Source organism: Capsicum annuum, chromosome 12 (genome assembly GCF_002878395.1).
Source record: "Capsicum annuum cultivar UCD-10X-F1 chromosome 12, UCD10Xv1.1, whole genome shotgun sequence".
In the NCBI taxonomy this organism is placed as follows: domain Eukaryota; kingdom Viridiplantae; phylum Streptophyta; class Magnoliopsida; order Solanales; family Solanaceae; genus Capsicum; species Capsicum annuum.
The window spans coordinates 144,983,615-145,002,938 of NC_061122.1; positions in this window are offsets into that span (position 1 = coordinate 144,983,615).

Below are 19,324 nucleotides of genomic sequence, written 5' to 3' on the forward strand. Positions count from 1 at the left end.
TTAAATACTATTTTGTGAACTTTTTGTGGTGATATGAGCATGTACATGTTGATGATTGTTGTTTAAGTTTTAAGATGATATCTAAAGGTGTTTTCATGGAATATATATGGTTGTTCGTTGAAAACTATGAACTTTAGGTGGTGTAATATGGTGCAAGTTATGAAACACACCTATGCCTTAAAGAATGCATGCTAGGTGTTTGATAAAATGCTTGGGATGTTAGGAATTTATGTTTACATGGTTCTATGATATCTGAATGACAAGTCTCTGTTAGCTATATACTTAAATATGAATTCCATGCTATTGATGTGTTGCTATTGTTGTGGTATGAATCATGTAATAACAGATATGTGCAATCCCTACAATATTTAAGATGTTGAGTAATTACATGAAGTATAAGATCCCCTACTTATGATATTATAAATTGCGGACTCCAATATTATGATCAAGTCATGTCATGTATATCAGTTTCCTTCTATCGAGTCCTGGGTGTATTCGTACTCAAAAAATATAGTTGTGTGCCTAGATCCATGTCATGTTGTCACGATAAACTCAGTCAAGCTATAATCTATAGAACTTAGTCAGTCATGTGACTCAGGAAACCTCAGAAATCTCATGATCTTAGTTAACTCTTGGATAGTAGTACTATTAGGTCAGTCAACGAAAGTCAGTTAATCAGTCCATGTACAGTCAGTTGAATCATGTTCAGTATCTTCAGATGAGAGTAGATGTTAGCACCGAGTGAACCCAAGGATGGGAACTCACCTACCAGTTTAGGGTGTGATTCTTAGCAGTCATCTTTGCGTTCCATAACTATATAGCTAGCATAGGTTGAGACATCTTAACTTGTAAGATTAGGGTTAATGAGGTGGCTTAACCTGTTATTTCAGGGTTCCCACTGCTCTTATTTTGAGTACCTACCAGCTAAGGGTCACTCACAACGGTCCTTACCAGTGGAACGGTATTTACACCCTTCCAGTTGGGGCAGAGATTGGACCCCAGCTTAGCCATATTGGCATACATGGGGCATGTCGGTTAAACAACAACCTCCCGTAGTTTCAAACTCATTCTCAGTAAAAGAACTTAGACATTTCTTTATATATTAGTATACCAGGACTGTTAGATACAGTCAAATTCAGTTATAGCACGGGACTCAGAAATTTCCATCAGATTTAAGATTGTTAGACACAGTCGCCCATGCTATCAGAACTACAGTTTTAGCTATGTCAGTTATCAGTAAACTATGTATTAGCATATAGATTTAGCTATCATGTACTCATAATCTCAGTTATTATGTATGTATGTTTGTACTCTTACGTTCATATCAGTCAGTTATCATAATTTAAGCATGTAAACCCTTTTCATTAGCCCACCTCACTCGTATACTCAGTACTCTAGTTGTACTGATGCATTTTTTCTATGGTTCTTTCTTTTCATGCTACACCATAGGTTCAGAGACACGAGTTCAAGACCAGCAGTAGCAGCTGCATTCCAGTATACAGAGTTGCAGTGAGTCCTCTTCATTTGAGGATGATATGATATTATTTTATTTGATTTATTATTTCAGCTCAGTTTTGCTAGATGGAGTTAGTTGGAGACATGTTCCTTCAACTCCTTATTCAGACAATATTTAGAGGCTTTCAGATTTAGTTCAGATTTGATTCAGTTTTTAATTGTTTTGGGTATCTTTCACCCACACGGATGTTACTATTTTATAGATTCTTTATTTAGTTGAACCTTATGGCCTACATGTTCATGTTTTCCGCATTATTACATTATATATTCCAGTGCACAGGTGCAGATATTTTTCATGGGTTAGCTTATGGTCCTTTGGGGTCATAAGCACCGTGTAGCATTTCGGTTCAGAAAATCGGGGTGTTAGAAACTTGGTATTAGACCCTAAGGTGAGTCCTAGAAAGTCTGAAAGCTACATCTAGTTGAGTCTTATGCATGGGTTTGTTACGCGCCTCATTTATGTGCAAGAGGCTATGAGATGTTTTAGGTAAAGTTTCTCCTCTTTCAGTATTCATGTCATGCTAGTGAGAATAATCTCAAGTTAAACTCTCAGTCTAATCCGTTCTTCTCTTAATTCAAAATATGCCTCTAAAGAGATGAAACCAGCCTGCTCCTCAGCCCGAAGATCCTTTGGGCGAACATGTTTCTGATGCTGAGTTTAGGGCCACATTCACCATACTTGCTTAGTCTGTGGCTACCCAAAATAAACGGCCACCAATTATTCCGGCCAATCCAGTGGCCAACTCAGCAGCAGCTAGGATTCAGGACTTTACCCGAATGAACCCTCCATCTTTCTTTGGGTCTAATTCTGATGAAGACCCTCAAGAATTTATTGACCAAGTCCAGAAGGTCATAGACATCATGGGAGTTACTTCTTATCAGAGTGCTGAGTTATCCGCATACCAGTTACAGGGTGTTTCTCACACTTGTTACAAATAGTGGAAGTCTGAGAGGGTAGATAGTGCAAGTCTTATAGAGTGGGAGAAATTTGTCACGACTTTCTTAGATACATTCTTTCCCCAAGAGCTGAGGAAGGAAAAAGTTTTGGAGTTCATCAACCTCAGGCAGGGAAATATGACTGTTAAAAAGTATTCTCTCATATTTACTCAGCTATCCAGATATGCCTCTAATGTGGTAGCAGCCAATAAGGCTAAGATGAGCAAGTTCATGTCAGGAGTGAATGATAGCATGGTAAATAAGTGTAGGTCTGCGATGCTGAACAGTGATATGAATTTAGGTAGGCTCAAGACCCATGCTCAGTAATTAGAGAAGTATAAGATTAGGACTAGCGAGATACGAAACAAGTGAGCAAGATCAGGCAATTTCAGTTTTACTCAAACCAAATCAGAAGGAGGAAACCATTCGCAGCTTCGTCCCAAGCCTACTATTCCAACTCCTTCCTACGCCAGTGCCCCAGTGCCAAAATTTAGAGAAGACAACATAGATAGAGCACCAGGCTCTAAGTCTTAGGGCAGTGTCATGTAATACCCTAGGAAATTTTTCATTGAAATTTTGTGCGTAAACGTGTTGGGTTCTATCTTCCAGAATGAATTATAAATTTTTCATGTGGAATGTCTTAGATTATGACCCACCATTGCGTATAGTATCAAACAAAATTCCCAACGATATGTGGATCATCCAAATTGGACACCCAGCGACGAGTTATGAACATTCTGATCGAACCGTGAATAGTAGTGAACAGTAAAACGTGCAGGAAAAAGTACTGAGGCCTAGCATATTTTTACTCCAACTTTAAATTATCATAACTCTTTGTACATAATGATATGGGTGATCTACTATATATCAACGGAAAGCTCTGCGAGTCCTTTTTCTAATGAAATTGGTTTTATCCAATTTGTCTATCAGAGAAAAATGTTATGGTAGATCTACTTCAGCCTATCAAAAAAAATTTTTTAGGTCAAATTCAAATGATCATAACTCCTTGTACACAATGATTTGGGTGAGATACTATATATAAACGGAAAGACATGATAGTTCTCTTTCGAATGAAATTGGTTTTATCCAATTTGGATATCATAGTAAAACGTTATGGTTGATCTACTTCAGACTATCAAAATAGTCCACCAAAGGATAGATTCGAGAATTATTTAATTTTTAGGGGCATTTTGGTCATTCCTCCTCATGCAAAATCCATCCAAACCCTATATACAAGCCTATTAGAAGCATTATATGTTATATTTCATCAAATTCCCTCAAAAAGAAAACCCTAAGCTCCTACATCCAACTTCAAGAACCTCCAAAGTTCACCATTAATTCTGCAAATTTATTCAAGATTCCAAGTTCCTAGTTCAAGAACTCCAAGAACCATCATTCAAAGGCACGATTAACATCTCAAAAATGAGTATTGATCTAAAATTCATCATTCAAGGTATGTGGGGTTTTTCAACAATAACTCTCCTTCATTCTTATGCCCAAAAGTAATTTTCATTACAAAGGTAGGATTTTTATTTGATTTTTATGAATTTGAAGAATGAACCCATATCTTATGATAATTATTATGAAATCTTGATGTTTATGATTTTGAAAGATGAATTTATGTGTGCGGAAATATAAAGCATGAATCTTGAACGATATTTATCATGATTTTGATATTTGAGTCATGAATCCCCATTGGGAATTGTGTTTTTTGAGAAAGTGAGTGTTATAAGCACGTTGATGTTGAATATTTGAGATATTTTGAATAATTTGACATTTTGGTCTTAATGGAGTTATTTTGAACTCGAGTGTGAAAGAAATCCACAACGTGGTTGATTTTGATAGATGGGAAGCATGATGGCTCCCAATGTATATTTATATATTACAGAAATTGTTTTGTTATGGATTATCTTTGAAATGATCTGAGATAAGTCTGGGAGAAATCTTTAGCACCGAGTCGGAGGTATAAAGCAACCTTACTTTTGTGGAACTACGTACCTCCGTAGGAGTGAGCCTGAGGCTGATTTATATAGTGATCTCTAGTTTATGTAGATTTGATATTGATAGTCCTACTCCGATGAAAAGGATATGAAGGCTCTCCCCAATGTGGGCTGTACGTTGGACTCCATGTAGCTCACATAGTTTATGTCGGTTATAGGATCTCCCAGTGTGTGTGTGTTTCCATGTCTATGGTGAATGGTGAAGTGATTTGAAAGTGGAATTGTGAAAGTTATTCTTTCGAAAGATTTAAATGATATTTACATTATGAGAATTGATATTCTTGATGAACTGAAAGTGATTGACAAATTATATGATGACTCACATGTGTTATTATACTTATTTCATCCTCTCATTATTATGATGATTTTCTTTGGGCTATGTGAGTCTTTCATACATCCTACATATTTCTTATAAATATTTACGATGATGATGTTTATACAACTGCATACACCCCCATATACTTAGTTCCTTTCCATTGTACTGACCCACATCTTCGGATATGGGCTACATTTTCTCAGAATGTAGGTTTAGGTGCTTAATTCCAGGTTTAACAGTAATTCTTTGGGCACTCTGTTCTACATCCTCTGTTATGGTGAGTCCTCATGTTTCGAGGATGTGATGTCTTATGTTAATTTCACGAAATTATTTACATTTGATAACTGAGTATGAGTCAGTTGGAGCATGTCTCAATGGCTCACTGGTTTTATTGATTTTCTTAGAGGCTTGTCAGACTAGTATAGATGTTAGGAGTTAACTAATAAGTCGTATTTTGTTATCTTTCTTAAATTCTTTTATTCTTGGATGATGATTACTCTGTTGATATTTGAGGGTTATTTATGGAAACCCTATTGATTTGTGTTGAACTAAATTAAAATGGCTCAAAGGGTTAGCTTGGAGCTACTCATAGCCTCAAGCACCGTGTGATGCTCCGGGACCCATTTTTGGAGGCCTTACAAATTTGGTATCAGAGCCTAAGGTTTTAAGGTATCCTAGGGAGTCTGACAAGCCACATTAAGTAGAGTCTTGATCATCGGTGTGTAGCGCATCACATCTATGAGCAAGAGGCTACAAGACGTTTTAGGAAAAAGTGTGATTCTTTCTTTCATAAGTCTATCGTGCTTGAAGTGTCTCTCTACTATTGATTCATGCTCTCCTCTTTCAGAAATATACCTTCATTGATTGTCGGACCCAAGTGGTCAAGTTTCAGTTTTTGGGTGCATCCGTGTTTGAGTGTTCTGGTAATTCTGTGTTACCCAAGAGTCATTTTATCTCCTACCTCAAATATAGAAAGCTTATTTCCAAGGGGTGTATTCACCATTTGGTTAGAGTCAAAGACACTAAGTCTGAGACTCCAACTCTCTAGTCTGTTAATGTCGTCAATGAGTTTTCTGATGTCTTTTTAGATGATCTCCAAGGGATACTCCTGATAGAGAGATAGTGTTTGGGATTGATCTTCTTCCTGATACTCAGCCCATTTCTATTCCTCCTTAGCGTATGGCCCCTGCAGAACTTAAGGAGCTGAAAGAGCAACTCAGATATCTACTAGATAAGGGTTTCATAAGGCCCAGTGTTTCTCCTTGGGGTGCTCTTATGTTGTTTGTGAGAAAGAAAGATGGCTCATTACGTTAAAAATAAGTACCGCCAACTGAATAAAGTCACCGTCAAAAATAAGTACCCCCTTCTGAGAATAGATGATTTGTTTGACCAATTGCAAGGTGCAAGTTATTTCTCAAAGATAGACCTTTGTTCTGGCTATCATCAACTCAAAGTTCGGGAGTGTGACGTCCCAAAAACCACTTTCCAAACTCATTATGGCCATTTTGAGTTTCTTGTTATGTCTTTTGGGTTAAGTAATGCCCTAGCAGCTTTCATGGACCTCATGAATCGAGTGCTCAAACCATATTTGGATATGTTTTTCATAGTGTTCATCGATGATATACTGGTGTACTTCCGTAGTGAGGATAAACATTCTGATCATCTCCGAACTATCCAGCAAACCCTTAGAGATCACAAGTTGTTTTCCAAGTTCAGTAAGTGTGAGTTTTGCCTAAGGTCATTTGCTTTTTTGGGTCATATCATTTCTTCCGAGGGTATTAGAGTTGATCCCCAAAAGACCAAAACTGTTACAAATCTGCCTAGACCTATTTCTCCGACTGATATCCAAAGTTTCTTGGGTTTAGCTGGGTATTACAGCCATTTTGTAGAGGGTTTCTCCTCTATAGCGTCTCCTATGACTCGGTTGACCCAAAAGAAAGTGATGTTCTTGTGGTCCGAATCTTGTGAGAATAGTTTTCAGGAGTTGAAGACTCGACTCACTTTAGCCCCTCTTTTGACTTTGCCTGATGGTGTTGATGGTTTTGTGGGGTACTGTGATGCTTCGAGAGTTGGGTTGGGTTACGTATTGATGCAGAAAGGTAAGGTGATAGCTTATGCTTCTAGACAGTTGAAACCCCATGCGAAAAATTACCCCACCCATGACCTTGAGTTGGCTGCTATTGTGTTTGCTTTGAAAATTTGGAGACACTATTTGTATGGTGTCCATGTTGATGTTTTCACTGATCATAAGAGTCTGCAGTATGTGTTTACCCAGAGAGAATTGAATCTTAGGCAGAGACGATGGTTAGAATTGTTAAAGGACTATTATATGAGTGTGTTGTACCATCTGGGCAAGGCAATATTATGGCGGATGCCCTAAGTAGAGTGTCCATGGGTAGTGTTTAGCATGTGGTAGAAGGTAAGAAAAAGTTGTCTCATGATGTACATCATTTGGCTAGATTGGGGGTTAGGTTGTTTGACTCTGCTGAAGGTAGTATAGGGGTTCAGAGTAGTTCTGAATCCTCCTTGGTTTCGGAGGTGAAGGAAAAGCAATACTTAGATGCTAGTTTGGTCAGACTGAAGGAGTCAGTCAAGGACCAAAAAGTAGAGGTTTTATCCTAAGAGGGAGATGGTGTGTTGAGATTGCAGGGTAGATTATGTGTCTCGAATGTTGATGATCTGAGATAGAGGATTATGGTTGAAGTGCACAGGGCGCGATATTCTATTCATCCTGGTGCCACAAAGCTGTACCAAGACTTATGGAAAATCTATTATTGGAGTGGCATGAAGAAAGATATAGCAGCATTTGTAGCTAAGTATGCAACAAGCCAATAGTTTAAGGTTGAACACCAAAGACCTGGTGGTATGATATAAGAGTTTAGTATTCCCACCTGGAAGTGGGAAGAGATAAATATGGACTTTGTGATTGGTTTACCTCCTTCCCGACGCCATCATAATTCTATTTGGGTTGTGGTTGATAGGTTGACTAAGTCTGCTCATTTCTTTCCTGTTCATACTTCATATACTGCTGAGGATTACGCTAGATTGTATATCCAAAAGCTAGTCAGACTATATGGAGTTCCCTTGTCTATCATTTTGGATAGGGGTACTCAGTTCACTTCGCAATTTTGAAAAGCTTTTTGGAAGGATCTTGGTACCCAAGTACTTTTGAGTTCTGATTTTCATCCGCAGACCGATGGTCAGGCTGACCATCCAGACCTTAGAGGATATGTTGAGAGCTTGTGCACTTGACTTTAAGGAAAGTTGGGATGATCACTTACCGTTGATAGAGTTTGCTTACAATAACAGTTTCCACTCTAGTATTGGCATGGCTTTATTTGAAGCCTTATATGGGAGGAAGTGTAGATCACCCATAGGTTGGCTCGAGGAGGGTGACGCGGCTGTGAGTGGTCCTGATTTGGTATTTTAGGCTATGGAAAAAATTAAGTTGATTAGGGAAAGGTTGAAAACTCCGCAGAGTCGTCAAAAGTCATATGTAGATGTTAGAAGGAGAGACCTTGAGTTTGAAGTTGGTGACCTAGTGTATCTTAAAATTTCACCCATGAGGGGGGTGAAGAGATTCAGAAAGAAGGGAAAGCTTAGCCCCTGTTATGTTGGTCCTTACAAAATTCTTAGTCGTGTTGGTAAGGTAGCTTATGCAATCGAGTTGCCTTTCGAGTTGTCCTCTGTTCATCCAATATTCCATGTCTCCATGCTTAAAAGCATATTAGCGATGCTGTGGTAGTGGATTCCTCTGTGAGTGCTGACATTCAAGAAAATCATTCTTTTGATGAGATTCCTGTTGAGATTCTTGATTTCAGTATCTAAACACTAAGGAACAAAGAAGTTCCCTGGGTCAAGGTGTTGGGGCAAAACCAATCTGTTGAGGGTGCAACTTGGGAAGCTGAGGAGGATATGCGATTCAATTATCCGCACCTATTTTTTGCGAACTTCGATCAAGCCGAAGGTACCGATCTTTCCAAAACCATGAACTTTTGATAAAAGTTACAGCAGTTCAGCTATCATTTATTATGTGTTCAGCTGTAGTTTCTTGAATTTATGCATTCTATGTTGCATTCGGAGTGACAAACGATGTGGTGATCAGTCTAACGAATGGTTTCAGCTGTATGCTCTATTCCCTATATAAACTTGTCATGTGTAGCATCATTCGAGAATGAATGTTTCCAAGGGGGAGATGATGTAATACCCCAGAAAATTTTTCGTTGAAATTTTGTGCGTAAACGTGTTGGGTTCTATCTTCTATAATGAATTATAAATTTTTCGTGTGGAATGTCTTAGATTATGATCCACCATTGCGTAGAGTATCAAACAAAATTCCCAACAATATGAGGATCATCCAAATTGGACACCCGAGTGACGAGTTATGAACATTCTGATCGAACCGTGAATAGTAATGAACAGTAAAACGTGCAGGAAAAAGTACTGAGGCTTGGCATATTTTTGCTCCAAATTTAAACGATCATAACTCCTTGTACATAATGACCTGGGTGATCTACTATATATCAACAGAAAGCCCTACGATTCTTCTTACCAGTGAAATTGGTTTTGTCCAATTTGTCTATCGGAGTAATAAGTTATGCTCGATCTACTTCAGCCTAACAAAAGTAAATTTTTGGGTCAACTTCAAACAATCATAACTCCTCGTACACAATGAGCAGGGAAAGATACTATATATTAATGGAAAGATATGAGAGTCCTCTTTCTAGCGAAATTGGTTTCATCCAATTTGGATATCGGAGTAAAATGTTATGGTTGATCTACTTCAGACTATCAAAACAGTCCACCAAAGGATAGATTCGAGAATTATTTGATTTTTAGGGGCGTTTTGGTCATTCCCCCTCACCTAAAATCCATCCAAACCCTATATTAAAGACTATTAGAAGTATTATATGTTATATTTCATCAAATTCCCTAAAAAGAAAACCTTAAGCTCCTACATCCAACTTCAAAAACCTCTAAAGTTCACCATTAATTCTGCAAATTTGTTCAAGATTCCAAGTTCCTAGTTTAAGAACTCCAAGAACCATCATTCAAACGCACGATTAACATCTCAAAAATGAGTATCGATCTAAAACTCATCATGCAAGGTATGTGGGGTTTTTCAACAAGAACTCTCTTTCATTCTTATGCCCAAAAGTAATTTTCTTTACAAAGGCATAACTTTTATTTGATTTTTATGAATTTGAAGAATGAACCCATATCTGATGATAATTATTATGAAATCTTGATGTTTATGATTTTGAAAGATGAATTTATGTGTGCGGAAGTATAAAGCATGAATCTTGAACGATATTTATCATGATTTTGATATTTGAGTCATGAATCCCCAATGAAAATTGTGTTTTTTGAGAAAGTGTGTGTTATAACCCAGTTGATGTTGAATATTTGAAATATTTTGAACGATTTAACCTTTTGGTCTTAATGGAGTTGTTTTGAACTCGGGTATGAAAGAAATCCACAATGTGGTTGATTTTGACAGACGTGAAGCATAGTGGCTCCCAATGTATATTTATATATTACAGAAATTGTTTTGTTTTGGATTGTATTTGAAATGATCTGAGCTAAGTCCGGGAGAAATCTTTAGCACCGAGTCGGAGGTATAAAGCAACCTTACTTTCGTGGAACTACGTACCTCCGTAGGAGTGAGCTTGAGGCTGATTTATATAGTGATCACTAGTTTATGTAGATTTGATATTGATAGTCCTACTCCGATAGAAAGGATAGGATGGCTCTCCCCAACGTGGGTTATACGTTGGACTCCATGTAGCTCACATAGTTTATGTCGGTTATAGGATCTCCCAGTGTGTGTGTGTTTCCTTGTGCCTATGGTGAATGGTGAAGTGATTTGAAAGTGGAATTGTGAAAGTTATTCTTTCGAAAGATTTACATGATATTTACATTATGAGAATTTATATTCTTGATGAACTAAAAGTGATTGACAAATTATATGATGACTCACATGTGTTATTGTACTTATTTCATCCTCTCATGATTATGATGATTTTCTTCGGGCTATGTTAGTCTTTCATACATCCTACATATTTCTTATAAATATTTATGATGATGATGTTTATACAATTGCATACACCCCCATATACTCGGTTCCTATCCATGGTACTGACCCACATCTTTGGATGTGGGCTGCATTTTCTTGGAATGTAGGTTCAGGTGCTCAGTTCTAGGTTTGACAGTGATTCTTTGGGCACGTTGTTCTACATCCTCTGTTGTGGTGAGTCCTCATGTTCCGAGGACGTGATGTCTTATTTCAGTTTCGCAGAATTATTTACATTTAATAACTGAGTATGAATCAGTTGGGGCATGTCTCAATGGCTCACTGGTTTTATTGATTTTCTTAGAGTCTTGTCAGACTAGTATAGATGTTGTGAGTTGACTAATAAGTCGTATTTTGTTATCTTTTTGAAATTCTTTTATTTTTGAATGATGATTACTCTATTAATATTTGAGGGTTATTTATGAAAACCCCATTGATTTGTGTTGAACTAAATAAAAATGGCTCAAAGGGTTTGCTTGGGGCTACTCATAGCCTCAAGTACCTTGTGACGCTCCGGGACCCATTTTTTGGGGCATTACATATTAGCAGTTCCCGAACTAATCCCCTGTGTCAGACTTGTGGTAAGAACCACAAGGGTACCTGTAGAGCTGGTAGCGATATTTGTTTCGATTGTGGCAAGCCAGGCCACAGGATTAGAGAGTGTCCGTAGTTAGGTCTATAGGGTCAGAAGAATCATTCCACAGCCCAGTTCGGTCACCCAAATCAGCAGGGTGCCACTTCCAGTACTGCTAGTGGGCAACGCCCAAACAGACTCTATGCTCTTCAAACCCGACAGGATCAGGAAAATTCTCCTGATGTCATTACTGGTACGCTACAGATTTTCCATGTTCATGTTTAGATTTGCTAGATCCAGGTGCATCTTTGTCTTTTGTTACTCCTTATATAGTAGGCAATTTTTGAATCAGTCTCAAAATTTTAGTAAAGCTTTTTTTAGTTCCTTATGGGTAAAACCATCATAGCTCAGTGGGTATATAGGAATTGCTTGGTTATGATATTTCAGAAATCCATATCAGTAGATTTAGTCAAGTTAGAGATGACTTATTTTGATGTTATTCTTGGCATGGATTGGCTTTATTCCTACTATACCACAGTCGACTGCAAAAATAGAATTGTTCAATTTCAGTTCCCGAATGAGCCCGTCCTAGAGTGGAAGGATTTCCTACCTTCGGGCAAGGAAAATGATTTCTAAGGAATGTATTTATCATCTCACTTATGTTAGAGACTCTGGTTCCAAATCTCCTAGCTTTGAATCAATCCCAGCGGTTAATGAATATTCAGATGTCTTTCCAGAAGATCGTCCAGGCATTTCTCCAAAAAAGGAAATAGACTTTGGCATAGACCTTCTCCCAAATACTCAGCCTATTTCTATTATGCCATACAGAATGGCACCAGCAGAACTGAAAGAACTAAAAGATCAGTTGAAGTATCTCTTAGATAAGGGATTCATCAGGCCCAATGTATCTCCATGGGGTGCACCAGTCTTATTCGTTCACAAGAAAGATGGTTCTCTCAGGATGTGTATCGATTGCCGTCATCTCAAAAAAGTTACAATTAAGAACAGGTATCTATTTCCTAGAATAGATAAATTGTTTGACTAACTTCAGGGTGCCAGTTACTTCTCTAAAATAGACCTCAGATCAGGCTATCATCATCTCAGAGTTAGAGAATGTGACATCCCGAAGACAGCTTTTCGTATGCATATGGTCACTTCGAATTTCTTGTCATGTACTTTGGTCTTACCAATTCCCCTGCAGCTTTCATGGACTTGATGAATCGGGTTTTCAAGCCGTACTTGGACATATTTTTCATAATCTTCATAGATGATATTCTGGTCTATTTTCGCACTGAACATGATCATTCAGACCATCTTAGAATTGTTCTTCAGACTCTCAGGGATCATCATTTATTCGCCAAGTTAATTAAGTGCAAATTTTGTCTAAGATCAGTATAATTCCTTGGCCATATTATTTTCGGTGATGTCATTAGAGTAGATCCTCAGAAGACTGAAGAGGTAAGAAACTGGCCTCGCCCTATATCTCCATCAGATATCAGGAGTTTCTTGGGTTTGGCTAGCTATTATGGGCAATTTGTTAAGGGATTTTCTTCTATTGCATCCCCCATGTCTAGATTGACTTAGAAGAAGGTTAACTTTCAGTGGTCAGATCCTTGCGAGAAGAGTTTTCAGGAATTGAAGACTCGACTCTCCTCAACTCCAGTCTTAGCTCTTCCAGATGGTTTAGATGGGTTTATAGAAGATTGTGATGCATCCATAGTAGGTTTAGTTTATGTCCTCGTGTAGAATAGTTAGTTCATAGCCTACGCCTCCAGACAGCTAAAGCCCCATTAGAAGAATTATCCTACTTATGATCTTGAGTTAGCATCCGTAGTATTTGCCTTGATGATTTGGATGCATTATCTTTACGGAGTTCATATAGATGTATTCACAAGTCATAAGAGTCTCCAATATATCTTTTCTCAAAAGGATCTCAATCTTTATCAGAGAAGGTAGTTAGAGCTCTTGAAAGATTATGAAATGAGTGTCCTTTATCATGCGGGCAAGGCCAACGTTAGGCCGACACTCTTAGTAAACTCTCCATGGGTAGTGTTTCTCACGTTGAGGATAGCAAAAATAAAATACATTAGGAAATCCATTATCTTGCTAGACTAGATGTTCGCTTAGTCGAATCTTCCGAGGGCAGTGTATGCGTTTAGAGTCATCTCTAGTTTTCGAGATGAAAGGAAAAAAAAAAAAGGATCCTAGCCTTGTCAAGCTAAATGAGTCAGTTCAGAATTAGAAAGTAGAGGTTTTCTCCCAAAAGGGAGATGGTGTTCTTTGTTGTCAGGGTCTTCTGTGCGTTCCAGGTTAAATGGCTTGAGGCAGCGAATTCTTGTAGAAATACATGTGTGCGATAATCTATTTATCTAGGGGCCACTAAGATGTACCGTGACTTGTGGGAGATCTATTGGTGGAGTGGGATGAAGAGAGATGTTGTAGAATTTGTGGCTAAGTGCCCTACATGTTAGCAGGTTAAGATAGCGCATCAAAAACCTAGTGGTTTCATGCAGGAGTTCACCATTCCTACTTAGAAGTGGGAAGAAGTGAACATGGACTTCGTGATGGGTTTTCCTTGAACTCGTCATCAGCATGATTCAGTTTGGGTCATTATAGATAGAAAACCCTAACTCAGGGAATTGGTCAGATTACACGGTGTTCCATTACCTATCATCTTAGACAGAGGTACCCAGTTCATCTCTCACTTTTGGAAAGCATTTTAAAAGGGTCTTGGTACGTAAGTTCATCTCAGTACAGCTTTTCATCCTCAGACAGATGGTCAAGCAGAAAGTACCCTTTAGACTCTGAAAGATATGCTAAGGGCGTGTGCAATTGATTTCAAGGGAAGTTGGGATGACCACTTGCCTTTGATTGAGTTTGCATACAATAAAAACTATCATTCCAAAATTGAAATGGCTCCGTTCGAAGCTCTCTATGGTAGGAGGTGCAGATCTTCCATCGGGTGGTTCGAAGTTAGTGAGGCCTCAGTCATAGGGCCTGACATAGTATTCGATGCCTTAGAGAAAGTCCAGTTAATCAGAGAAAGAATCTAGCCTGCTCAGAGCGGACAGAAGTCATATACTGACGTTCGTAGAAAGGATCTCGAGTTTGAGGTTAATGACTATGTGTATCTAAAGATCTCTCCTATGAAAGGAGTAAAGTGGTTTGGCAAGAAGGGAAAGCTTAGTCCTTAATATATCATTCCCTAAAAGATTCTCAGTCACTTAGTCAAGCTAGCTTATGAGCTCTAATTACCTTCAGATCTATCCTTATTTCATTAGTCTTCTATGTCTCTTTGTTCAAGAAATGCATAGGTGACCCAGCATTTGTAGTCCCTATTCAGATCATTAACGTTCAGAACAGTCTCTCTTATGAAGAGATGCCAGTCGAAATCTTAGACTATCAGACTCGTAAATTGAGGAACAAAGAAGTCCTTCTAGTGAAGGTTCTTTGGCGAAATCAGTCTTATAAGGGAACTACTTGGGAATCATAAGCAGATATGCGTACCAAGTATCCTCACCTCTTCTCCACCAATTCAGATCAAGCTCAAGGTAACAATTTTTCTTAAGCGTACTCAATTTCATGTTCATGTTCCCATCATAAACTTGGTATCTATTACTGTTGCATATTCAGTCATGCATTCATGTATCAGTCCAGTGTATAATCATGCATCAAATATGCATTCTCATTGAGAGAACTCAGTTATCAGAAGTGTCAGTTATGCATTCATGAATTAGATACTCATGCACCAGATATGCATGTCCAGCATGATATATTTAGCTTGTCAGTCATGTCCGTTATGAGAGCATTTTCTAGTAATGTATGTCTTGTATGTACTCCAGTTTATTGACTCTCCTCATTTCAGTCAGTCTCATTCGAGGACGAATGTTTCCAAGGGGGAGATATTGTAATACCTAGTATATTTCTATGCTAGAAAATGAATCATTGTTCCTACACATGAAACATCTTATCCTATGATTCATATTTGAGTACATGAATTAGGATGATTATTATAGTGATAATAGAGTTTTTGATGTGTTAAGCATGTTTATAAGAGTCACTTAGAGTAAACCAAGCTAAGAACTTTTGAATCCACCAAGTTTTCATGTATGATTTCACATAGATCATCTTTGAACGAGAATAACTTGATTTATAGATAGTATTTTGGAAGATCTATACCCTCCAAATTTTATAGAATTGAATAAGGTTTCCGTCGATACAAAATTTGCCTGAAACGGACACCCGGTTAAGAAGTTATGGTGATTTAAAGTTTCAGCAGCGTCATTTCAGTCAGTGGCGCATCGCGCCATAGGCTAAAATGACATTCGTCAATTTCCAGTGTCTCTCCGCAATTCCATCACATCACAGTGAGTTTCCAGGTCACAAACAGGTGGAAACGCGATGTCTCCACATCGCGCTGGGGGCCCAAATCGGGTAATTTTCACAGAAATTAAATGACACATCTAAAGGGGTATTTGGGTCATCTTTCCACCCCTATATAAGTCCCAAACATGGTATTGAGGCCCCAAATCAGCTCTTTAATTACTTTTTATCAAAATTCACTCAAGAATAACCAATAACAAGTCTAGGGTTCAATTGGGGGTTTCAAATTCCAAGATTATTTCACTACTATCTTCACGGATCATTTATCTAAGGTATGCATAGTGTTCATCTATGGATCCAATCCGTTCATAGAGCTCAAGAAGCATGTTTTAAATACTATTTTGTGAACTTTTTGTGGTGATATGAGCATGTACATATTAATGATTGTTGTTTAAGTTTTAAAATGATCTCTAAAGGTGTTTTCATGGAATATATATAGTTGTTAGTTGAAAACTATGAACTTTAGGTAGTGTAATATAGTGCAAGTTATGAAACACACCTATGCCTTAAAGAATGAATGCTAGGTGTTTGATAAAATGCTTGGGATGTTAGGAATTTATGTTTACATGGTTCTATGATATCTAAATGACAAGTCTATGTTAGCTATATACTTAAATATGAATTCCATGCTATTGATGTGTTGCTATTGTTATGGTATGAAGCATGTATAATAATGGATATGTATAATATGTACACAAAATATATCCATGCAATCCCTACAATGTTAAAGATGTTGAATAACTACATGAAGTATAAGATCCCCTACTTATGATATTATGAATTGTGGACTCCAATCTTATGATCAAGTCATGCATGTGTGTCAGTTTCCATCTATAGAGTCCTGGGGTTATTCGTACCCAAAAAATATAGTTGTGTGCCTAGATCCATGTCATGTTGTCATGATAATCTCAGTCAAGATATAATCTATAGAACTCAGTCAGTCATGTGACTCAGGAAACCTCAGAAATCTCATGATCTCAGTTAACTCTCGGATAGTAGTACTATTCCGTCAGTCAATGGAAGTCAATTAATCAGTCCATGTACATTCATTTGAATCATGTTCCGTCTCTTCAGATGGGAGTAGAAGTGATCACTGAGTGAACCTAAGGATGGGAACTCACCTACCAGTTTAGAGTGTTATTCTTAGCAATTATCCTTGCGTTCTAGAACTATGTAGCTAGCATAGGTTGAGACATCTTAACCTGTCAGACTAGGGTTGATGAGGTGGCTTAACCTATCAGTTTAGGGATCCCACCACTCTTGTTTTGAGTACCTACCAGCTAAGGGTCGCTTACTACTGTCCTTACCAGTGGCACGGTATTAATACCCCTCTAGTCGGGGTAGAGATTAGACCACAGCTTAGCCATAATAGAATACATGAGGCATGTTGGTTAAACAACTACCTCCCACAGTTTCAGACTTAGTCTCAGTAAAAGAACTTAGACAGTTCTTTAGATATCAGTATACCAGGACTGTTAGACATAGTCAAATTCAGTTAAACCACAGGATTTAGAAAGTTCCATCAGATTCAAGACTGTCAGACACTGTCGCCCATGCTCTCAGAACTATAGTTTCAGCCATGTCAGTTATCAGTAAACCATGTATTAGCCTATAGATTTAACTATCACGTACTCACGATCTCAGTTACTATGTATGTATGTTTGTACTCTTACGTTCACATCAGTCAGTTAGTTAGCATTATTCATGTATGTAAACCCTTTGCATTAGCCTACCTCACTCGTATACTTAGTACTCCATTTGTACTAACACATTTGTGCTATGGTGCTTTCTTTTCCTACTACACCATCAGAGACATGAGTTCTAGACCAGTAGTAGCAGTTGCATTCCAGTATACAGAGTTGCAGTGAGTCCTCTTCATTTAAGGATGATACGATATTATTTTATTTTATTTATTATTTCAGCTCAGTTTTACTAGAAAAAGTTAGTTAGAGACATGTTCCTTCAACTCTTTATTCAGACAGTATTTAGAAGCTTTCAGATTTAGTTTAGATTTGATTCAGTTTTTAGTTGTTTTGGATATCTTTCACCCACACCGATGTTACTATTTTACAGATTCTTTATTCAGTCGAACCTTATGGCCTACATGTTTATGTTTTCCGCATTATTACATTATATATTGTAGTGGACAGGTACAGATATTAGTCATGGGTTTGCTTGTGGTCCTTCGGGGTCATAAGCAACGTGTAGCATTCCGGTTTAGAAAATCGGGGAGTTACAACTTCGATACTTCAAAATACCTCATTTCATGTTTTGGGTTTCTTCACATTATTGACTCTTTCCTTTGAACTTATATTGGCTATTGTTGAGGGCTTGTCCCAATGTCTATTAAGATTTAGTTTGTTAGAGGCTTTGTGGATATTGTTGTGGACTTGGATGGTTTTGGTTATTGGTTTTATGATATTATGTTATCTTGGATTCCCTTAAGATTTTATATCATATGTTATTATATGTTCGAAATTCAACCTCTGTTGGGCATTGTGTTCGGTTTGACTAGGCAATGAGGCTGTTCTCCAGTCCTCGATGGACTTGAGCTACCCGTTATGGCCAGGACCTGGTTTGGTTCATGAAATGCCTAAAGTTTGGGCCAGTAAGGACTTAATTTGATGCTCAAAACAACCGAAAAATATCAAAAAACTGGTGAATTAAATTTGGATTTAAGAACAATCAAAGGCATAATTTAGCGTAAATTTTACAAAAATTACACTAGTGGAGTAGAATTGACTTACCCTAACATAAAATAATGAAATTTCCATTCAAAATACTATAACCAAACTTCTGCAATTCAAGTTTTTTATTAATAAAGGACTAATATTAAAGTTGAAGTATTTATACTGCCTAGGGATCCCTTTTTAGCAAATGCGAAGACCCCATCACGAATGTTGGACTACATCAAACCTGTCCATCACAAATGCAAAGAAGGAGCTAGACCGGGTCCTAGTGGACCCTTAAAAGGAAAATACTGCTGCACTAAAACAATAATCCAATAGTCCACCAAGTCCTAAACAAACTTCAAATAGACCCTCGAGACTTGTTTAAAATCTCATGAACACAAACTAAATATATTAGACAATTCAAAATAACATTATAGTCTCAGTGTATTCATTAAAATAACCAACAGAGGTTATTTTGAAAATATGTTGACCAAAGTCAACCCTATCTTGGATTTTATAAAAAATTCACCCAAGCACCCAACATAAGTCAAAGTCTTGGAATCCAAATCTATTTATAAAGAATATTGATCAGACTAAAACTTTATACCTTTAATGGCTCCAAAATAAGGAAATTAGTTTAATACCTGACTAAACACTTCTAGAACCTCTCGGCCCATCCCCTCAAACCATAAATACAATACAAGAGTTACAGGAAAATCAATATAGGGAAAAATATAAAAATTATAAAAATGACCCCTGGGGTCATTATAGAGTACAATGATTAGAAATAATAGAAATTCACACCCATTCAAATAGACTATCTCATAAATGTAAATCTGAGCTAACCTTTTTGAA